A 24,618-nucleotide genomic window follows, 5' to 3' on the forward strand; every position below is an offset into this window, starting at 1 on the left:
TGTACAATACCACAATATTTTATGCAAAAGCACAATGAAAAATAAAGTTATTACATGACATGTTTCTTGAAAATAAACTAAAGGCCAATATTATTTACTTTAGCCAAAGCATTTTACATCTTAGTGTGATTGATTTGACTTCAACAAATTTTAGATGAACTTAGTTTATGCTGATTAGCATATAAGGAGAGGTGGTAGAACACATATTCACCGAAAACAACAGTAATAAATAATAAATAAATGTTACTACCCACAAAGTAGTTTGGTAGGTAGTTGCAACCATCCCCGCCCCATCCATGAAGACATGAAAAGTCACCCCTAATCTTCACCTCCTGGATTAACATCGAATAATATATGAGCACGTTGACAATTCCAGCCCCGGCATATTATTAGACCTGCCCCCCCGGCAATCCAAATGGCGGCACGGCAGCCCCTTTCCCTGCAGCTACCACCACCAACCTGGGATGCTCATCCCGGCCCAGCAGCAGCATCCTCCCCCGCCGCACAACACGACACACCGTGTGTGTCGCTGTCCCTCACCTCAACTCAATGCTATAACATCCCCCCGCCGCCGCGCTCCCTCTCCACCTTCATCACCCGCTCTCGTTGTCGTTGCTTGAGCACCCGGCTGCGCCACCCCGAGCTCCCCATCTTCGCCCTTCCCCCAATCGGACAGGGTGTCGGGGTTCCATCTGCACTGCGCCGCAGTCCCAGCGCCAGCGCCATGAAGCTCCTCGCGGTCGCAGCCGTGTCCTTGATCCTGCTCGTGACCTCTCAGATGGTGGTCACATCCCACGCAGCCGGCTGCGACATCCTCAAACTAACGCCGTGCGTTGCAGCCAGCAGGAATGCCAAGGTGATGCCGTCCAGGCAATGCTGCTCCAACATCGCCGGCATGGGCAAGGGGCTTCCGGGAGCCAAGTGTCTGTGTTCTCTCCTGAGCCACCCTCTGGCCAGGTCGCAAGGGGTGGCTCCCCGGATCGCTCTTGGCATCCCCCAGAAATGCCGCATCGCCGTCCCGAGGGGCTTCGTGTGCCAAGGTACGCTTTCACGCCTCCTCCCGCGCTGATGCAGTGTCTGTGCCTTCCAGCCGCCCGGGCGCCCCAGAGGGTGGGCTGTAGCAGCGATCTCCCCCGCGTCATGTGGTGTTGTGTTTGCTCCTGCTGCGTTGCGCTGCGTTGCGTTGCCTTGGGCGTGTGGGCTGTGAACATGCTGGCGACAGTGGGTCGGGGAGTGCACCGCCTCGTTGGATGCGGAGCCGATCGCGATGATGGGCGGCCACTCACGCCTTTGAGTTGCGTGCTGTGCAGGAATTCGCGTCCCCGGAAGCTGAGCTCTCAGGGTCCAAGCCGGAGCACCGCCGTGGCCACGTGGGGTGGGAGTGGACGGAAAGCTTCTGAGCGTGCAGCCGAGTAGAGTGGCATTGTGTACTCCGCTGTGAAAGCGGGACAATTATTTATAAATGTGACAACGTCTTTCCGTGACATCCGGCACGCAGTGCTGGTGTGACAGCCTTTGTAATCGTAATGTGGTGTGCGATGCGTCCAACGCTGGTCCAGTCGTGTGGTGTGTTGTTGTACCCGTCAGGATACGGTGCATGGGAGTGTGTGTGAGACACAGAGCAAACGGCATCACGCTGCAGGGGTTGTGGAATTGTGGCAGCATGGAACTGAACTGCGCAGCACCGGATTTAGTCCGTCCGGGTGGAAACAAGACAGGCACACAGGAGTTGATTAGATAGGTTCTGACCTTAGATCTGGTCGGGGGCGGATACCACTTCGCAGCCGGATGTTGATGTTGCCTGATGTACGAGGAAGCGAAACAGCTGTGTGCACACTCGGGTGGCGGTGACAACGCATGGGAACCGATTCGGCGAGGATGAGGTCGTTGTGGAGATCCCTGGCTGCGTGGCACTTCGTCATGTCGTGGACTTGGTTGGATTGATTTGTTGTTCTATGCACAGCCGATTCTAACTTTATCAGGTTTTCGGAGTGTCACTCATTCCTCAGGATAGATGTTTCCATGTAGATTTAACCCTCTGCGTTGACGTTCGTTATACACATTGGGAAACTGTAACCGTGTTGATGCCTACAACTTGTGTGATCGATGCTCGCAGGAATTGAAATGCTGGTATATATTTTGACCGGCACAATCTTAGATGTATCTGAGTTGCATATGTATTGATCGAAGATAAGTAATTTCTGAATTGGTGACAGTTTCCACGCACACATCATTGCAGTATGAAAGAGCATGCAAGTGTGAAATGAAATCAATCGTAATTCACAGTTTGTGATAATCAGGAGATTCCTTCTAGATTGCAGGATACACATGTCCGTGTAGGAAGTGTGGACCTAAGATGTGAATGTTCTGTTGTTGTTGAGCAGGGCAGCTGGTTGTGTTAAGTTCTTCTGTGGAATTCACTTCAATGAAGTGGAACCGAGATGTTTCGAATAGGGTCCCTGATATGTTTTTCTGCAGAGTAGTACAACTAAGTTATTCACACGTCCAGACGACAAAGCGAAGGCTTCAACGCGAAAGGTTCCCTGTGGTACGTAATATTGATCCAACCAGGGAGACGAACTCGTGTGAGAATTGGATGGAAGAGAATTGATGCGAACTTGGTTGCAACTGATAACCGGCAGCAAAGGCTTGATCAATATTAAGCGCAAGGCATAACAGAGCGTGCCAACCCACAAAAAAGGTTACACAATTGCGTGCCCGGGTTGAACAAACAAATTGGAATCAGTGTACAGAACTGTGAATACAGCGATCAAGTGGAGAGTGGCTATGAAGTAGTAGTTAAGTAAGTGTAATTGTTGCCCATTTTATACGGTGTTGATCGATCCAAGTAGCATTGTAGTCAAATTATGGCCTATGTAATAAACGTTCCACTCTAGTATTGTCTTTTCACCTTCTAAAACTACTTGACATTATCAAATGAGCAATTTGAATTTATTCGCTATAGCTAGAATGCCTAAGGTAAATATGGACTTTGATTTATGAACAAAGTTTCTAATTGGTTCACTATTTTGTTTTGATTGTATTTTTTTTTACAAAAAAAAAAAAAAAAAAAAAAAAAAAAAAAAACATTATAAAATTCATTCTCCTATGTCATATGGCATTTGTAGGATAATACTTCTTGTATTAGTCCATTTTAATCTTTGTGGCCATAGAACTACTCCTTCTTTTTGTGGTGCTTGATATTATTTATTCTTTTATGAATGACTTATTACAATTTACTATTATTTGATTGTTTTTAAAAGATGTTAGAAAGGTTTTTCTATTTTCCAACATCTTTGTACCAAGTGACATCCAAATTTGGATATTATTTGTTGATGTGTTATATAATTAATGGTGCAAAAATGACCAATATATAATTTTTAATGCATATTTTGACTAAAATGGCAAAATATGATATTACACAATACCATTTATTTCTTCTAAAAACAAACCAAGTTTTTTTACATATATATATATATATATTATTTATTACCAAATTTGGCAAGATAATGCTCTATGTTATCAACCTAAATAATCATTTTTGAGTGGAAGTTGTTTGTATTGCTTGTTGCATCCAAAAGATCTCTTATCATTCATCACTTCCAAACATCAAAGCTTTTAGAAGATGGAGAGGGATAAAATCCAATCTACAATATCTACGAGTTTTGGATGTTCTACCTTTGTAGAATTCTTATACAACTACATCTTTACCACACTTCCATGGATAGTGTGATGCAAACTATATAAAATGTCTTTAATCTAAAAAGTCAACTTTTAAGCACTAATATTATATTTATTATTCTCTTTTGAGTTGGCACTCTTAGAACAAGTTATAGTTGTTTAATATTGTACCAAAGCCAAATATAAAACCATAGCTACAACTTTAAGCTACTCAATGTGATTTCAAGTATCATTAAAACAGCTTGTATACAATGTATTATTGCCAAACACAATTTATTGTAACACCCAATCTTGCATTGCAATGACTAAGAATCCTAGCTTTCATGCTTGAACAACATATGTTGATGTACAATACCACAATATTTTATGCAAAAGCACAATGAAAAATAAAGTTATTACATGACATGTTTCTTGAAAATAAACTAAAGGCCAATATTATTTACTTTAGCCAAAGCATTTTACATCTTAGTGTGATTGATTTGACTTCAACAAATTTTAGATGAACTTAGTTTATGCTGATTAGCATATAAGGAGAGGTGGTAGAACACATATTCACCGAAAACAACAGTAATAAATAATAAATAAATGTTACTACCCACAAAGTAGTTTGGTAGGTAGTTGCAACCATCCCCGCCCCATCCATGAAGACATGAAAAGTCACCCCTAATCTTCACCTCCTGGATTAACATCGAATAATATATGAGCACGTTGACAATTCCAGCCCCGGCATATTATTAGACCTGCCCCCCGGCAATCCAAATGGCGGCACGGCAGCCCCTTTCCCTGCAGCTACCACCACCAACCTGGGATGCTCATCCCGGCCCAGCAGCAGCATCCTCCCCCGCCGCACAACACGACACACCGTGTGTGTCGCTGTCCCTCACCTCAACTCAATGCTATAACATCCCCCCGCCGCCGCGCTCCCTCTCCACCTTCATCACCCGCTCTCGTTGTCGTTGCTTGAGCACCCGGCTGCGCCACCCCGAGCTCCCCATCTTCGCCCTTCCCCCAATCGGACAGGGTGTCGGGGTTCCATCTGCACTGCGCCGCAGTCCCAGCGCCAGCGCCATGAAGCTCCTCGCGGTCGCAGCCGTGTCCTTGATCCTGCTCGTGACCTCTCAGATGGTGGTCACATCCCACGCAGCCGGCTGCGACATCCTCAAACTAACGCCGTGCGTTGCAGCCAGCAGGAATGCCAAGGTGATGCCGTCCAGGCAATGCTGCTCCAACATCGCCGGCATGGGCAAGGGGCTTCCGGGAGCCAAGTGTCTGTGTTCTCTCCTGAGCCACCCTCTGGCCAGGTCGCAAGGGGTGGCTCCCCGGATCGCTCTTGGCATCCCCCAGAAATGCCGCATCGCCGTCCCGAGGGGCTTCGTGTGCCAAGGTACGCTTTCACGCCTCCTCCCGCGCTGATGCAGTGTCTGTGCCTTCCAGCCGCCCGGGCGCCCCAGAGGGTGGGCTGTAGCAGCGATCTCCCCCGCGTCATGTGGTGTTGTGTTTGCTCCTGCTGCGTTGCGCTGCGTTGCGTTGCCTTGGGCGTGTGGGCTGTGAACATGCTGGCGACAGTGGGTCGGGGAGTGCACCGCCTCGTTGGATGCGGAGCCGATCGCGATGATGGGCGGCCACTCACGCCTTTGAGTTGCGTGCTGTGCAGGAATTCGCGTCCCCGGAAGCTGAGCTCTCAGGGTCCAAGCCGGAGCACCGCCGTGGCCACGTGGGGTGGGAGTGGACGGAAAGCTTCTGAGCGTGCAGCCGAGTAGAGTGGCATTGTGTACTCCGCTGTGAAAGCGGGACAATTATTTATAAATGTGACAACGTCTTTCCGTGACATCCGGCACGCAGTGCTGGTGTGACAGCCTTTGTAATCGTAATGTGGTGTGCGATGCGTCCAACGCTGGTCCAGTCGTGTGGTGTGTTGTTGTACCCGTCAGGATACGGTGCATGGGAGTGTGTGTGAGACACAGAGCAAACGGCATCACGCTGCAGGGGTTGTGGAATTGTGGCAGCATGGAACTGAACTGCGCAGCACCGGATTTAGTCCGTCCGGGTGGAAACAAGACAGGCACACAGGAGTTGATTAGATAGGTTCTGACCTTAGATCTGGTCGGGGGCGGATACCACTTCGCAGCCGGATGTTGATGTTGCCTGATGTACGAGGAAGCGAAACAGCTGTGTGCACACTCGGGTGGCGGTGACAACGCATGGGAACCGATTCGGCGAGGATGAGGTCGTTGTGGAGATCCCTGGCTGCGTGGCACTTCGTCATGTCGTGGACTTGGTTGGATTGATTTGTTGTTCTATGCACAGCCGATTCTAACTTTATCAGGTTTTCGGAGTGTCACTCATTCCTCAGGATAGATGTTTCCATGTAGATTTAACCCTCTGCGTTGACGTTCGTTATACACATTGGGAAACTGTAACCGTGTTGATGCCTACAACTTGTGTGATCGATGCTCGCAGGAATTGAAATGCTGGTATATATTTTGACCGGCACAATCTTAGATGTATCTGAGTTGCATATGTATTGATCGAAGATAAGTAATTTCTGAATTGGTGACAGTTTCCACGCACACATCATTGCAGTATGAAAGAGCATGCAAGTGTGAAATGAAATCAATCGTAATTCACAGTTTGTGATAATCAGGAGATTCCTTCTAGATTGCAGGATACACATGTCCGTGTAGGAAGTGTGGACCTAAGATGTGAATGTTCTGTTGTTGTTGAGCAGGGCAGCTGGTTGTGTTAAGTTCTTCTGTGGAATTCACTTCAATGAAGTGGAACCGAGATGTTTCGAATAGGGTCCCTGATATGTTTTTCTGCAGAGTAGTACAACTAAGTTATTCACACGTCCAGACGACAAAGCGAAGGCTTCAACGCGAAAGGTTCCCTGTGGTACGTAATATTGATCCAACCAGGGAGACGAACTCGTGTGAGAATTGGATGGAAGAGAATTGATGCGAACTTGGTTGCAACTGATAACCGGCAGCAAAGGCTTGATCAATATTAAGCGCAAGGCATAACAGAGCGTGCCAACCCACAAAAAAGGTTACACAATTGCGTGCCCGGGTTGAACAAACAAATTGGAATCAGTGTACAGAACTGTGAATACAGCGATCAAGTGGAGAGTGGCTATGAAGTAGTAGTTAAGTAAGTGTAATTGTTGCCCATTTTATACGGTGTTGATCGATCCAAGTAGCATTGTAGTCAAATTATGGCCTATGTAATAAACGTTCCACTCTAGTATTGTCTTTTCACCTTCTAAAACTACTTGACATTATCAAATGAGCAATTTGAATTTATTCGCTATAGCTAGAATGCCTAAGGTAAATATGGACTTTGATTTATGAACAAAGTTTCTAATTGGTTCACTATTTTGTTTTGATTGTATTTTTTTTTACAAAACAAAAAAAAAAAAAAAAAAAAAAAAAAAAAAAAACATTATAAAATTCATTCTCCTATGTCATATGGCATTTGTAGGATAATACTTCTTGTATTAGTCCATTTTAATCTTTGTGGCCATAGAACTACTCCTTCTTTTTGTGGTGCTTGATATTATTTATTCTTTTATGAATGACTTATTACAATTTACTATTATTTGATTGTTTTTAAAAGATGTTAGAAAGGTTTTTCTATTTTCCAACATCTTTGTACCAAGTGACATCCAAATTTGGATATTATTTGTTGATGTGTTATATAATTAATGGTGCAAAAATGACCAATATATAATTTTTAATGCATATTTTGACTAAAATGGCAAAATATGATATTACACAATACCATTTATTTCTTCTAAAAACAAACCAAGTTTTTTTACATATATATATATATATTATTTATTACCAAATTTGGCAAGATAATGCTCTATGTTATCAACCTAAATAATCATTTTTGAGTGGAAGTTGTTTGTATTGCTTGTTGCATCCAAAAGATCTCTTATCATTCATCACTTCCAAACATCAAAGCTTTTAGAAGATGGAGAGGGATAAAATCCAATCTACAATATCTACGAGTTTTGGATGTTCTACCTTTGTAGAATTCTTATACAACTACATCTTTACCACACTTCCATGGATAGTGTGATGCAAACTATATAAAATGTCTTTAATCTAAAAAGTCAACTTTTAAGCACTAATATTATATTTATTATTCTCTTTTGAGTTGGCACTCTTAGAACAAGTTATAGTTGTTTAATATTGTACCAAAGCCAAATATAAAACCATAGCTACAACTTTAAGCTACTCAATGTGATTTCAAGTATCATTAAAACAGCTTGTATACAATGTATTATTGCCAAACACAATTTATTGTAACACCCAATCTTGCATTGCAATGACTAAGAATCCTAGCTTTCATGCTTGAACAACATATGTTGATGTACAATACCACAATATTTTATGCAAAAGCACAATGAAAAATAAAGTTATTACATGACATGTTTCTTGAAAATAAACTAAAGGCCAATATTATTTACTTTAGCCAAAGCATTTTACATCTTAGTGTGATTGATTTGACTTCAACAAATTTTAGATGAACTTAGTTTATGCTGATTAGCATATAAGGAGAGGTGGTAGAACACATATTCACCGAAAACAACAGTAATAAATAATAAATAAATGTTACTACCCACAAAGTAGTTTGGTAGGTAGTTGCAACCATCCCCGCCCCATCCATGAAGACATGAAAAGTCACCCCTAATCTTCACCTCCTGGATTAACATCGAATAATATATGAGCACGTTGACAATTCCAGCCCCGGCATATTATTAGACCTGCCCCCCGGCAATCCAAATGGCGGCACGGCAGCCCCTTTCCCTGCAGCTACCACCACCAACCTGGGATGCTCATCCCGGCCCAGCAGCAGCATCCTCCCCCGCCGCACAACACGACACACCGTGTGTGTCGCTGTCCCTCACCTCAACTCAATGCTATAACATCCCCCCGCCGCCGCGCTCCCTCTCCACCTTCATCACCCGCTCTCGTTGTCGTTGCTTGAGCACCCGGCTGCGCCACCCCGAGCTCCCCATCTTCGCCCTTCCCCCAATCGGACAGGGTGTCGGGGTTCCATCTGCACTGCGCCGCAGTCCCAGCGCCAGCGCCATGAAGCTCCTCGCGGTCGCAGCCGTGTCCTTGATCCTGCTCGTGACCTCTCAGATGGTGGTCACATCCCACGCAGCCGGCTGCGACATCCTCAAACTAACGCCGTGCGTTGCAGCCAGCAGGAATGCCAAGGTGATGCCGTCCAGGCAATGCTGCTCCAACATCGCCGGCATGGGCAAGGGGCTTCCGGGAGCCAAGTGTCTGTGTTCTCTCCTGAGCCACCCTCTGGCCAGGTCGCAAGGGGTGGCTCCCCGGATCGCTCTTGGCATCCCCCAGAAATGCCGCATCGCCGTCCCGAGGGGCTTCGTGTGCCAAGGTACGCTTTCACGCCTCCTCCCGCGCTGATGCAGTGTCTGTGCCTTCCAGCCGCCCGGGCGCCCCAGAGGGTGGGCTGTAGCAGCGATCTCCCCCGCGTCATGTGGTGTTGTGTTTGCTCCTGCTGCGTTGCGCTGCGTTGCGTTGCCTTGGGCGTGTGGGCTGTGAACATGCTGGCGACAGTGGGTCGGGGAGTGCACCGCCTCGTTGGATGCGGAGCCGATCGCGATGATGGGCGGCCACTCACGCCTTTGAGTTGCGTGCTGTGCAGGAATTCGCGTCCCCGGAAGCTGAGCTCTCAGGGTCCAAGCCGGAGCACCGCCGTGGCCACGTGGGGTGGGAGTGGACGGAAAGCTTCTGAGCGTGCAGCCGAGTAGAGTGGCATTGTGTACTCCGCTGTGAAAGCGGGACAATTATTTATAAATGTGACAACGTCTTTCCGTGACATCCGGCACGCAGTGCTGGTGTGACAGCCTTTGTAATCGTAATGTGGTGTGCGATGCGTCCAACGCTGGTCCAGTCGTGTGGTGTGTTGTTGTACCCGTCAGGATACGGTGCATGGGAGTGTGTGTGAGACACAGAGCAAACGGCATCACGCTGCAGGGGTTGTGGAATTGTGGCAGCATGGAACTGAACTGCGCAGCACCGGATTTAGTCCGTCCGGGTGGAAACAAGACAGGCACACAGGAGTTGATTAGATAGGTTCTGACCTTAGATCTGGTCGGGGGCGGATACCACTTCGCAGCCGGATGTTGATGTTGCCTGATGTACGAGGAAGCGAAACAGCTGTGTGCACACTCGGGTGGCGGTGACAACGCATGGGAACCGATTCGGCGAGGATGAGGTCGTTGTGGAGATCCCTGGCTGCGTGGCACTTCGTCATGTCGTGGACTTGGTTGGATTGATTTGTTGTTCTATGCACAGCCGATTCTAACTTTATCAGGTTTTCGGAGTGTCACTCATTCCTCAGGATAGATGTTTCCATGTAGATTTAACCCTCTGCGTTGACGTTCGTTATACACATTGGGAAACTGTAACCGTGTTGATGCCTACAACTTGTGTGATCGATGCTCGCAGGAATTGAAATGCTGGTATATATTTTGACCGGCACAATCTTAGATGTATCTGAGTTGCATATGTATTGATCGAAGATAAGTAATTTCTGAATTGGTGACAGTTTCCACGCACACATCATTGCAGTATGAAAGAGCATGCAAGTGTGAAATGAAATCAATCGTAATTCACAGTTTGTGATAATCAGGAGATTCCTTCTAGATTGCAGGATACACATGTCCGTGTAGGAAGTGTGGACCTAAGATGTGAATGTTCTGTTGTTGTTGAGCAGGGCAGCTGGTTGTGTTAAGTTCTTCTGTGGAATTCACTTCAATGAAGTGGAACCGAGATGTTTCGAATAGGGTCCCTGATATGTTTTTCTGCAGAGTAGTACAACTAAGTTATTCACACGTCCAGACGACAAAGCGAAGGCTTCAACGCGAAAGGTTCCCTGTGGTACGTAATATTGATCCAACCAGGGAGACGAACTCGTGTGAGAATTGGATGGAAGAGAATTGATGCGAACTTGGTTGCAACTGATAACCGGCAGCAAAGGCTTGATCAATATTAAGCGCAAGGCATAACAGAGCGTGCCAACCCACAAAAAAGGTTACACAATTGCGTGCCCGGGTTGAACAAACAAATTGGAATCAGTGTACAGAACTGTGAATACAGCGATCAAGTGGAGAGCGGCTATGAAGTAGTAGTTAAGTAAGTGTAATTGTTGCCCATTTTATACGGTGTTGATCGATCCAAGTAGCATTGTAGTCAAATTATGGCCTATGTAATAAACGTTCCACTCTAGTATTGTCTTTTCACCTTCTAAAACTACTTGACATTATCAAATGAGCAATTTGAATTTATTCGCTATAGCTAGAATGCCTAAGGTAAATATGGACTTTGATTTATGAACAAAGTTTCTAATTGGTTCACTATTTTGTTTTGATTGTATTTTTTTTTACAAAACAAAAAAAAAAAAAAAAAAAAAAAAAAAACATTATAAAATTCATTCTCCTATGTCATATGGCATTTGTAGGATAATACTTCTTGTATTAGTCCATTTTAATCTTTGTGGCCATAGAACTACTCCTTCTTTTTGTGGTGCTTGATATTATTTATTCTTTTATGAATGACTTATTACAATTTACTATTATTTGATTGTTTTTAAAAGATGTTAGAAAGGTTTTTCTATTTTCCAACATCTTTGTACCAAGTGACATCCAAATTTGGATATTATTTGTTGATGTGTTATATAATTAATGGTGCAAAAATGACCAATATATAATTTTTAATGCATATTTTGACTAAAATGGCAAAATATGATATTACACAATACCATTTATTTCTTCTAAAAACAAACCAAGTTTTTTTACATATATATATATATATTATTTATTACCAAATTTGGCAAGATAATGCTCTATGTTATCAACCTAAATAATCATTTTTGAGTGGAAGTTGTTTGTATTGCTTGTTGCATCCAAAAGATCTCTTATCATTCATCACTTCCAAACATCAAAGCTTTTAGAAGATGGAGAGGGATAAAATCCAATCTACAATATCTACGAGTTTTGGATGTTCTACCTTTGTAGAATTCTTATACAACTACATCTTTACCACACTTCCATGGATAGTGTGATGCAAACTATATAAAATGTCTTTAATCTAAAAAGTCAACTTTTAAGCACTAATATTATATTTATTATTCTCTTTTGAGTTGGCACTCTTAGAACAAGTTATAGTTGTTTAATATTGTACCAAAGCCAAATATAAAACCATAGCTACAACTTTAAGCTACTCAATGTGATTTCAAGTATCATTAAAACAGCTTGTATACAATGTATTATTGCCAAACACAATTTATTGTAACACCCAATCTTGCATTGCAATGACTAAGAATCCTAGCTTTCATGCTTGAACAACATATGTTGATGTACAATACCACAATATTTTATGCAAAAGCACAATGAAAAATAAAGTTATTACATGACATGTTTCTTGAAAATAAACTAAAGGCCAATATTATTTACTTTAGCCAAAGCATTTTACATCTTAGTGTGATTGATTTGACTTCAACAAATTTTAGATGAACTTAGTTTATGCTGATTAGCATATAAGGAGAGGTGGTAGAACACATATTCACCGAAAACAACAGTAATAAATAATAAATAAATGTTACTACCCACAAAGTAGTTTGGTAGGTAGTTGCAACCATCCCCGCCCCATCCATGAAGACATGAAAAGTCACCCCTAATCTTCACCTCCTGGATTAACATCGAATAATATATGAGCACGTTGACAATTCCAGCCCCGGCATATTATTAGACCTGCCCCCCGGCAATCCAAATGGCGGCACGGCAGCCCCTTTCCCTGCAGCTACCACCACCAACCTGGGATGCTCATCCCGGCCCAGCAGCAGCATCCTCCCCCGCCGCACAACACGACACACCGTGTGTGTCGCTGTCCCTCACCTCAACTCAATGCTATAACATCCCCCCGCCGCCGCGCTCCCTCTCCACCTTCATCACCCGCTCTCGTTGTCGTTGCTTGAGCACCCGGCTGCGCCACCCCGAGCTCCCCATCTTCGCCCTTCCCCCAATCGGACAGGGTGTCGGGGTTCCATCTGCACTGCGCCGCAGTCCCAGCGCCAGCGCCATGAAGCTCCTCGCGGTCGCAGCCGTGTCCTTGATCCTGCTCGTGACCTCTCAGATGGTGGTCACATCCCACGCAGCCGGCTGCGACATCCTCAAACTAACGCCGTGCGTTGCAGCCAGCAGGAATGCCAAGGTGATGCCGTCCAGGCAATGCTGCTCCAACATCGCCGGCATGGGCAAGGGGCTTCCGGGAGCCAAGTGTCTGTGTTCTCTCCTGAGCCACCCTCTGGCCAGGTCGCAAGGGGTGGCTCCCCGGATCGCTCTTGGCATCCCCCAGAAATGCCGCATCGCCGTCCCGAGGGGCTTCGTGTGCCAAGGTACGCTTTCACGCCTCCTCCCGCGCTGATGCAGTGTCTGTGCCTTCCAGCCGCCCGGGCGCCCCAGAGGGTGGGCTGTAGCAGCGATCTCCCCCGCGTCATGTGGTGTTGTGTTTGCTCCTGCTGCGTTGCGCTGCGTTGCGTTGCCTTGGGCGTGTGGGCTGTGAACATGCTGGCGACAGTGGGTCGGGGAGTGCACCGCCTCGTTGGATGCGGAGCCGATCGCGATGATGGGCGGCCACTCACGCCTTTGAGTTGCGTGCTGTGCAGGAATTCGCGTCCCCGGAAGCTGAGCTCTCAGGGTCCAAGCCGGAGCACCGCCGTGGCCACGTGGGGTGGGAGTGGACGGAAAGCTTCTGAGCGTGCAGCCGAGTAGAGTGGCATTGTGTACTCCGCTGTGAAAGCGGGACAATTATTTATAAATGTGACAACGTCTTTCCGTGACATCCGGCACGCAGTGCTGGTGTGACAGCCTTTGTAATCGTAATGTGGTGTGCGATGCGTCCAACGCTGGTCCAGTCGTGTGGTGTGTTGTTGTACCCGTCAGGATACGGTGCATGGGAGTGTGTGTGAGACACAGAGCAAACGGCATCACGCTGCAGGGGTTGTGGAATTGTGGCAGCATGGAACTGAACTGCGCAGCACCGGATTTAGTCCGTCCGGGTGGAAACAAGACAGGCACACAGGAGTTGATTAGATAGGTTCTGACCTTAGATCTGGTCGGGGGCGGATACCACTTCGCAGCCGGATGTTGATGTTGCCTGATGTACGAGGAAGCGAAACAGCTGTGTGCACACTCGGGTGGCGGTGACAACGCATGGGAACCGATTCGGCGAGGATGAGGTCGTTGTGGAGATCCCTGGCTGCGTGGCACTTCGTCATGTCGTGGACTTGGTTGGATTGATTTGTTGTTCTATGCACAGCCGATTCTAACTTTATCAGGTTTTCGGAGTGTCACTCATTCCTCAGGATAGATGTTTCCATGTAGATTTAACCCTCTGCGTTGACGTTCGTTATACACATTGGGAAACTGTAACCGTGTTGATGCCTACAACTTGTGTGATCGATGCTCGCAGGAATTGAAATGCTGGTATATATTTTGACCGGCACAATCTTAGATGTATCTGAGTTGCATATGTATTGATCGAAGATAAGTAATTTCTGAATTGGTGACAGTTTCCACGCACACATCATTGCAGTATGAAAGAGCATGCAAGTGTGAAATGAAATCAATCGTAATTCACAGTTTGTGATAATCAGGAGATTCCTTCTAGATTGCAGGATACACATGTCCGTGTAGGAAGTGTGGACCTAAGATGTGAATGTTCTGTTGTTGTTGAGCAGGGCAGCTGGTTGTGTTAAGTTCTTCTGTGGAATTCACTTCAATGAAGTGGAACCGAGATGTTTCGAATAGGGTCCCTGATATGTTTTTCTGCAGAGTAGTACAACTAAGTTATTCACACGTCCAGACGACAAAGCGAAGGCTTCAACGCGAAAGGTTCCCTGTGGTACGTAATATTGATCCAACCAGGGAGACGAACTCGTGTGAGAATTGGATGGAAGAGAATTGATGCGAACTTGGTTGCAACTGATAACCGGCAGCAAAGGCTTGATCAATATTAAGCGCAAGGCATAACAGAGCGTGCCAACCCACAAAAAAGGTTACACAATTGCGTGCCCGGGTTGAACAAACAAATTGGAATCAGTGTACAGAACTGTGAATACAGCGATCAAGTGGAGAGTGGCTATGAAGTAGTAGTTAAGTAAGTGTAATTGTTGCCCATTTTATACGGTGTTGATCGATCCAAGTAGCATTGTAGTCAAATTATGGCCTATGTAATAAACGTTCCACTCTAGTATTGTCTTTTCACCTTCTAAAACTACTTGACATTATCAAATGAGCAATTTGAATTTATTCGCTATAGCTAGAATGCCTAAGGTAAATATGGACTTTGATTTATGAACAAAGTTTCTAATTGGTTCACTATTTTGTTTTGATTGTATTTTTTTTTACAAAACAAAAAAAAAAAAAAAAAAAAAAAAAAAAAAACATTATAAAATTCATTCTCCTATGTCATATGGCATTTGTAGGATAATACTTCTTGTATTAGTCCATTTTAATCTTTGTGGCCATAGAACTACTCCTTCTTTTTGTGGTGCTTGATATTATTTATTCTTTTATGAATGACTTATTACAATTTACTATTATTTGATTGTTTTTAAAAGATGTTAGAAAGGTTTTTCTATTTTCCAACATCTTTGTACCAAGTGACATCCAAATTTGGATATTATTTGTTGATGTGTTATATAATTAATGGTGCAAAAATGACCAATATATAATTTTTAATGCATATTTTGACTAAAATGGCAAAATATGATATTACACAATACCATTTATTTCTTCTAAAAACAAACCAAGTTTTTTTACATATATATATATATATTATTTATTACCAAATTTGGCAAGATAATGCTCTATGTTATCAACCTAAATAATCATTTTTGAGTGGAAGTTGTTTGTATTGCTTGTTGCATCCAAAAGATCTCTTATCATTCATCACTTCCAAACATCAAAGCTTTTAGAAGATGGAGAGGGATAAAATCCAATCTACAATATCTACGAGTTTTGGATGTTCTACCTTTGTAGAATTCTTATACAACTACATCTTTACCACACTTCCATGGATAGTGTGATGCAAACTATATAAAATGTCTTTAATCTAAAAAGTCAACTTTTAAGCACTAATATTATATTTATTATTCTCTTTTGAGTTGGCACTCTTAGAACAAGTTATAGTTGTTTAATATTGTACCAAAGCCAAATATAAAACCATAGCTACAACTTTAAGCTACTCAATGTGATTTCAAGTATCATTAAAACAGCTTGTATACAATGTATTATTGCCAAACACAATTTATTGTAACACCCAATCTTGCATTGCAATGACTAAGAATCCTAGCTTTCATGCTTGAACAACATATGTTGATGTACAATACCACAATATTTTATGCAAAAGCACAATGAAAAATAAAGTTATTACATGACATGTTTCTTGAAAATAAACTAAAGGCCAATATTATTTACTTTAGCCAAAGCATTTTACATCTTAGTGTGATTGATTTGACTTCAACAAATTTTAGATGAACTTAGTTTATGCTGATTAGCATATAAGGAGAGGTGGTAGAACACATATTCACCGAAAACAACAGTAATAAATAATAAATAAATGTTACTACCCACAAAGTAGTTTGGTAGGTAGTTGCAACCATCCCCGCCCCATCCATGAAGACATGAAAAGTCACCCCTAATCTTCACCTCCTGGATTAACATCGAATAATATATGAGCACGTTGACAATTCCAGCCCCGGCATATTATTAGACCTGCCCCCCGGCAATCCAAATGGCGGCACGGCAGCCCCTTTCCCTGCAGCTACCACCACCAACCTGGGATGCTCATCCCGGCCCAGCAGCAGCATCCTCCCCCGCCGCACAACACGACACACCGTGTGTGTCGCTGTCCCTCACCTCAACTCAATGCTATAACATCCCCCCGCCGCCGCGCTCCCTCTCCACCTTCATCACCCGCTCTCGTTGTCGTTGCTTGAGCACCCGGCTGCGCCACCCCGAGCTCCCCATCTTCGCCCTTCCCCCAATCGGACAGGGTGTCGGGGTTCCATCTGCACTGCGCCGCAGTCCCAGCGCCAGCGCCATGAAGCTCCTCGCGGTCGCAGCCGTGTCCTTGATCCTGCTCGTGACCTCTCAGATGGTGGTCACATCCCACGCAGCCGGCTGCGACATCCTCAAACTAACGCCGTGCGTTGCAGCCAGCAGGAATGCCAAGGTGATGCCGTCCAGGCAATGCTGCTCCAACATCGCCGGCATGGGCAAGGGGCTTCCGGGAGCCAAGTGTCTGTGTTCTCTCCTGAGCCACCCTCTGGCCAGGTCGCAAGGGGTGGCTCCCCGGATCGCTCTTGGCATCCCCCAGAAATGCCGCATCGCCGTCCCGAGGGGCTTCGTGTGCCAAGGTACGCTTTCACGCCTCCTCCCGCGCTGATGCAGTGTCTGTGCCTTCCAGCCGCCCGGGCGCCCCAGAGGGTGGGCTGTAGCAGCGATCTCCCCCGCGTCATGTGGTGTTGTGTTTGCTCCTGCTGCGTTGCGCTGCGTTGCGTTGCCTTGGGCGTGTGGGCTGTGAACATGCTGGCGACAGTGGGTCGGGGAGTGCACCGCCTCGTTGGATGCGGAGCCGATCGCGATGATGGGCGGCCACTCACGCCTTTGAGTTGCGTGCTGTGCAGGAATTCGCGTCCCCGGAAGCTGAGCTCTCAGGGTCCAAGCCGGAGCACCGCCGTGGCCACGTGGGGTGGGAGTGGACGGAAAGCTTCTGAGCGTGCAGCCGAGTAGAGTGGCATTGTGTACTCCGCTGTGAAAGCGGGACAATTATTTATAAATGTGACAACGTCTTTCCGTGACATCCGGCACGCAGTGCTGGTGTGACAGCCTTTGTAATCGTAATGTGGTGTGCGATGCGTCCAACGCTGGTCCAGTCGTGTGGTGTGTTGTTGTACCCGTCAGGATACGGTGCATGGGAGTGTGTGTGAGACACAGAGCAAACGGCATCACGCTGCAGGGGTTGTGGAATTGTGGCAGCATGGAACTGAACTGCGCAGCACCGGATTTAGTCCGTCCGGGTGGAAACAAGACAGGCACACAGGAGTTGATTAGATAGGTTCTGACCTTAGATCTGGTCGGGGGCGGATACCACTTCGCAGCCGGATGTTGATGTTGCCTGATGTACGAGGAAGCGAAACAGCTGTGTGCACACTAGGGTGGCGGTGACAACGCATGGGAACCGATTCGGCGAGGATGAGGTCGTTGTGGAGATCCCTGGCTTCGCTGCACTTCGTCATGTCGTGGCTTAGAATGTCAACGAGAATGTCAACTTTGAAGTGTTTTCCACATAAGAATTTAACAGAACCAGCTGCCTTGCTCAACTTTGTTTAAGATTCATTAGAGTTTTATTTGATTTTATTTGGAGTCTGACCTAGTTTTTAATTCAAGGTATGATTGGAGTTGATGTAAGATTTTATTAGGGTTTGTTAAACGATACAGTAGAATTTGATTAAGCTTCAATTAGGATATTAATTTTGTTATTTTGTAAAGATTTTTAGAATACATGTATGTTTTGAAGTTTAATTCATTATTTCTTTAGGTTTCTTTTTTAAGTTTTTGAGACTTTTTTTAGATTTAATTAAAGATTGATTAATATTATTATATTTTATTTCAAATTTGTTTAGTATTTTATAAGAGTTGTTAGGATCATCTTAATATAAGTCCAGTTTTTCTTTTATAGGAAGGTGTCTAGTACATTCTCAACTTAACTTCATGTAATATGACATATGTGGTGAATCTGATGTAAGAAGCTTGAAATTGAATATCTTTGAGTTGGTTTATTTTTATTTTTATATGGACGTGATATAAAATGAGAGAAAGAATTTTTTAGGAACTATACGATGAGCTTCAAGCGGAACTTCTAGTAGAATTTCTACTAGATGACAATGTATGTACTTACATCCAATCATTGTAAGTACATTTCAAGCTTTTACATTGTTTATGCAACAACAATAAAATAGTGATTGTAAAGAAGCTTTGGTAACCAAAGTATTACAAGCAATAATTAACAAAGTTGACTAATTTGATGGATAAGACACCTCAAAGTATTTAAGATGTTATGTGTGAAAAATAAAATTATATCAAATTTCTGAGAAGAAAATGATTAAGCTATTTGAACTTGCCATAGTATTGGAGATAAGAAAATATGTTACATCAAAAATTAAAGCACCTAAAATTCAAATATATACAATACAAGTTACAATACCTGTTGTCTAATGTCCAACATCTACATCAAAAAAAGGAGATAAAAGAATTAAAAATATTATATGTGATATATAAGATCTTTAAATTAAATTAGAAAGTCTTTAAGAAAAGACTTCTACAAATAATTTAAAGATAATTTCTAAACAAGGATATTATAAAGATGCATTTCATATGAAGATACTTTTTATATTATAAAAGATTACAATAAATTTAATGATATAGTGCAACTATCAAGGACATGAAGCTGAAAGAAAGAAATCCTGAATAAACTCTTGTATCATTCAAAAGAACTAAAAAATCACTCAAAGATGATATAGTATTAAACTAGAATAACTATTGCCAAATTCAAGAAGACTAAAAAGCCTTAAAACAAGATTAATGATTTAATAGGCATTGACAAGAATAAAGAAGGCTTCACTCTTGCCTCTATATATTCTCTTAATTAGGAGCTACATTGTGGTGTCCTATAGGACCTGTAAAACATGTTGACTTTGCAAGACACATATCTTAACTTGCAATGCAAGTTTTTTCTATGAACACCACATAGTTAGCTTCTTCCATAAGCTACGAATACAAAGTTAACTTGTTGATCAAATTTCTCACTTATTAATCAACTATAAACACATGTATAGTTAAAGCAGGATCTATGAAGCTTCTAAAAAGCTTTTCTAAAAAATATTATGAAATAAATCTACTTTTATCTATTTCTATTTAATCATATAAATAAATATTAGAATAAATATGTATATTTGTGACATTACCTATTCTTCTAGAGACGAGTTTAAGAAGGAGCACTCATCATATGTTAAGGAAATCCATGATACAATGAATTGTATTTGCTATATACTTTGATCTTTGTTCTCTTCAAAGATAGTTGATAGGTCCTCTTAGCCATCAATAGTGTTTCATACTAAAGTGGAAAGACCACCCTATTATTTAATCATTATTAAGGCCTTCATAACTTCTTTTAAATAAAACATTTGAAACAATGTAAGAAGTTGTTCTAACCTCTAGTAAAATTATCAAATATTGAGATTTTTTTTTATACAAAATTGTACCAATTTTGAAAAATATAAAATTGATGCAAAAATAAATGTTGTCTTTAAGGCTTCAAAAGATGTTTTAACTTCTTTGCTCTATTTAATTTTGTCTTTATATGTCAAACATGTAAGAACAGCTACAACTTAAGAAAAGTTCTTGCTGAAGATTTATTAATAATTGACAAATCTCAAAAATAATTCCATATCTATAACTATTTTTGGAACCTTCCAAACTATGATAGTCTCAACCTTTTTAAAATCCATTATTAATCCTTCATTGAAAATGATATATCCTAGAAAATTAACTTGAATAGTTTGGAATACACACTTTTCTATCTTGGCATATAATCTTGTATCTCTAAATTTTTGTAATATATGTCAAAATGAAATTCATATTATTTTGTATTTTTAGAATAGATTAGAATATTGTTTAATTCATAGACAATAAAATCATCAAAAAACTCACAAAAGATATCATTTGTAAGATGTTAAAAAGTATTTGATGCATTCATGAGTCCAAAAGGCATGATATTATATTTGAAATATCTATACCTAATTCAAAAAGCAATCTTCTACTCATATCCTTTTTTAAAGAAGACTTGGTTGTATGCTCTTTGTAGATCTATTTTTGCATAGATCTTTGCTTAATTGAATTAATCAAGAAGTCTTGAAATTAAAGGTAGGAAATACCTATTTTTAATGGTGATCTTATTAAGTCCTCAATAGTCTATATACATCCATAGAGATCCATCTTTTTTCTTCACAAATATGATAGGAGCTCATATTGGAGATTTCAAGTGGCATATGAAGTTCTTAGCCAAGTTCATGTCAATTTACTCTTTTAGTATAGCCATTTCATTTTGCAATAAGTTGTAGATTGATCTAAATGGTGGTTGAGCTTATTATTGATTAATTCTATAATCATAGATTTGATGCTTAGGAAGAATTTTTATATGTTTTTTTCAAAAATATTATAGGAATCTTAATATTGGTTAGGAATATCACTTAATATCTTTTCACCATCAAAAATAGATGTGGCATACATAGCAAAAGATGGCCCTTCTTTTGTTGCATGCATGAAAGCTCTTGCACCTACTAGTAAAGATTTGGATGTATTAAGCTTATCTATTTCTACTTCACTATCAAAATTTTAAATTAAACTACAAGAAAAAATAAAAATATGAAAAATCAAATGTATCTAAGAATTATATTTTTTTAACCATAATAATCCTAAAATAATTAGATTAAATAGAGATCTTATCACATTAAATATTATGACACTACTATAATCTTTAATTGCTACATCTAAATGAACAATGTCATCAATAACATTACCAAAAGACAACAAACAAGTATCTATGACTTTTATAAGTACAAATTTAGTTATTATGACTAAAGATATTTCTTATTTTTTGACAAAGTCTTTGTCTATAAAACATGTTGAGGCTCTTGAATTTAATAATGTAAAGACTTGTGATTTTTAGATCCTAAATATCCATCTATTATAAAACAAGATAAAGGATCTAAGGAGAAAATATGATCTTTAGTAGTTGTTGCATGTGATTCTAGCTCCATGATCTTTCTTTTAGTTGAAAAAACTTGTTTTTCAATACCTTATCTTCTTTGGCAATCATGCTTCTTATATTGTGATTGCATTTCGTTTTTGGATAATACTAAGCACTACACTTAGCTATTCTAAAATGTAAGTAATAACCCTCTTAATAAAATCACTTATTGTATTATTTTGTATTGCTTTTGGCTTTGATGAATAAGTTTTTGAAAATTTGAAAATTGTCATCATTACTTGGCCAATTCTTCTTTAAACAAGTCTTTATTTTTGATACCTTTTAAATAATTAATTGTTACATGCAATGGCTTGAGCAATAAATTATTTCAAAGATTCTACTTTTGACATTATTGATTGTAAAACTTTGGCATTATCCTTTAACTCATATAAAAATTGATTGATGAGGGCTTTGTCATTCCAATCTATATTACATGGAAGGTTTTGAAATTCAAAAATATATATAGTAGTTGATTGTAGTTCTTGTCATAAAAATAAGAACTAATTTCTCCAAATGTGGCTGTAAATACTTCTAAGAATAAATTCAAATGATAAAGGAGTCATGAATCTTTTTCCACCAAAAGTATAAATTAAGAGAGAGCACTTCTAAGTAAAATTGTACCTACAAATCCAACTTGAGTAGATCCATTAGGATATTAGAAAAGATGCAACCTTAGATAGAGCTTGACTTATTGCAAAAACCTTTGAAATTTTGATCTTGTCCAATCAAACTTCTTCGGCATATTAATCCTTATCCTTGTCATACTTGTAGAAGAAAAGCTTCTTAGAGTTGGTTGTGAGGTTGATTTACTTTCTTCCTTCAATTGTAAAATTTTTTGACATAGACTCTCAACTTTATTTTATAGGCATGGGATTAATATTTCCATGATTAGCGCTTGTGATGCATGAAATTTCTACCCTAAGAGTATTGACAAGTTCTTGAAGATTAGCATAAGTTGCAACTCTATTCTTACTTCTACCAAGTAGAGTATTTATGATGTTTTTTTTTCTTTCAAACAACTTAATAAATCCACAAGTCAAATTAGAAGAAGATAATCTGAAACCTCTAATATCAAATGAAAATTTCTACAAAGAAGAATAATTTGCTTTCTTTAAAAAAGATATTAGTATTAGAAAATAAAAAAATATATTTAAAAGTAGATAATCTGCAACCTTCAAAATACAACAATAGAAGTGGAATAATCCACTTAGTTCTTAAACAAAATAAGAACAATGAGTTAGCACTCTTGCCAAACTATAAAGGAAATAAAGCTCAAAGAAAGGAAACTTCAATATACTCTTGTGTTACTCAAAGAACTAAAAATTCAATCAAAGATAATATAGTATTAAACAAGAATGGCTATTATCAAAGACAAGAAGATTGGAAAGACTTAAAACAAGAGTAAAGACTAGAAAAGCATTGACAAGAGTAAAAAAGGCTTTATTTTTGCTTCCATATATACTCTTAACTAAGAGCTACATGGCAGTGTCCTATAAGACCTCTAAAAAATATTGACTGTATAAGACATATATCTTAATTTGAAAGGTAAGTTTTTTATATATATACGCCACATAATTAGCTTGTTCTATAAGCAACCAATATGGTATTCTTGTTGATATTTTAAGCTACAACATGACAAAGAGCTATGCAACCAAAGATCTCTACAACGACCTCATCCTCGCCAAATTGATTGCCATGCATTGTCACTACTATCCGAGTGTGCACATAGTTGTTTCGCTTCTTCATATATTAAGCAACATCAACATTCGGCTGAGAAGTAGTACCCGCCCCTGACCAGATCAAAGATAGAAAGGTAGTATTAAAAGATAGAAGGTACCTCCTTCAAATCAATTTTGGCAAAAGAGGTATGAGAACATTGATTCAAGAATATTTAATAGCACATAGAGTAGAAATACAAAAAAATACAAGTTATAGTGCTAAGATAGATGATGACTTTGATAGAAGTATAGAAATAAGTAGATTCTAGAATTTTTTTATTTCTATAATATAAAAAAAAAAAATACCTCAAAAAGTATTATTAAAAATTGTAGCTATAATATATAATGTAATAAGTTGAAAAGATCCTATAGAAGCTCTTTTAGTTCATACATATATTACTAAGAGCCAACATGAAGCCTTAATTGAAAAAAAGAAATGAGGTAATTTTGACAATATAAGAAAAACTTCTAAGAAGTAAACTCAAGGAAATAAGGCTCATGAAGGGACTTCATAAGAATTTTCTATAAAAGATAATTCATCAACATTTGAAAGAAAAAACAAAGAAGATAAAATATAAAGGTAAATCAATAACTTATAGACTACTTTCTAATATTGAAGTAGCAACAAATTTAAAGTAGGTATAAGAAGAACGTGTATTAAATGTTAAGATGGACTTTACATTGAAAGAGATTTTAGGAATTGCAAAGAAGGAGTTTCATGATGTTATTATTCTAAATACCATTCAAGATGTCTTAAGATCCTCTCTATTCCTTTAATATTTGTAAGAGCTTAAATTTTAGCTATGACCTCTATTTTTTTTAGGTTGGATTTTCTTCCTACTTTAGAAACTACATAATTCAATAAGATCTCTTTTTGTATTGCTAAGTATATTTTTTCAAGATTTAAAAGAATTTCCATTTTTTTTACATCTTTCTAAGGTTTTTTCTACATGTTTTAGATAGTCTTTGGTATTAAATTGAGTGCTAAAATTATCTATGAATACTATCATAGATTTGTGTAACAAATCCAAAAAGACAAAGATCAAGATTCTTTGAAAGGTAGAAGAAGCATTATAAAGTCTAAAAGGTATGATTAAAAAAATGAAGGTACCTCAAAGAGTGATAAAAGCTAGTTTATAGTAATCTTCTAGGGCTATGGCAATTTGATTATAATTTGAGTAACCATCCATAAATGTATAGATTTTGTGATCCGCTACTTCATCTAAAGAACTATTAATAAAAAAAAGGAAAAAATGGTCTCTTTGGATATACTTTTTGAATTTTCTATAATCTATGCACACTCT

General features: G+C 40.5%; 4 long non-coding RNA genes across 4 annotated transcripts; all 4 read left to right on the forward strand.

Annotated features, from left to right (window-relative positions):
• Positions 1-1,646: 1,646 nt before the first annotated feature.
• LOC149988101 (uncharacterized) lies at positions 1,647-2,920 on the forward strand. The gene is made up of 3 exons (XR_016505379.1): positions 1,647-1,883; positions 2,117-2,130; positions 2,385-2,920. It is a non-coding gene; the product is annotated as an uncharacterized LOC149988101 (long non-coding RNA).
• Positions 2,921-5,671: 2,751 nt separating this feature from the next.
• On the forward strand, positions 5,672-6,945 carry LOC149988102 (uncharacterized). Its single transcript, XR_016505380.1, has 3 exons — positions 5,672-5,908; positions 6,142-6,155; positions 6,410-6,945. It is a non-coding gene; the product is annotated as an uncharacterized LOC149988102 (long non-coding RNA).
• Positions 6,946-9,797: 2,852 nt separating this feature from the next.
• LOC149988103 (uncharacterized) lies at positions 9,798-10,575 on the forward strand. The gene is made up of 3 exons (XR_016505383.1): positions 9,798-9,936; positions 10,170-10,183; positions 10,438-10,575. It is a non-coding gene; the product is annotated as an uncharacterized LOC149988103 (long non-coding RNA).
• Positions 10,576-13,722: 3,147 nt separating this feature from the next.
• LOC149988104 (uncharacterized) lies at positions 13,723-14,996 on the forward strand. Its single transcript, XR_016505381.1, has 3 exons — positions 13,723-13,959; positions 14,193-14,206; positions 14,461-14,996. It is a non-coding gene; the product is annotated as an uncharacterized LOC149988104 (long non-coding RNA).
• Positions 14,997-24,618: the final 9,622 nt, after the last annotated feature.

This window comes from Physcomitrium patens, chromosome 11 (genome assembly GCF_059467195.1).
Source record: "Physcomitrium patens ecotype Gransden chromosome 11, ASM5946719v1, whole genome shotgun sequence".
Lineage (NCBI taxonomy): Eukaryota > Viridiplantae > Streptophyta > Bryopsida > Funariales > Funariaceae > Physcomitrium > Physcomitrium patens.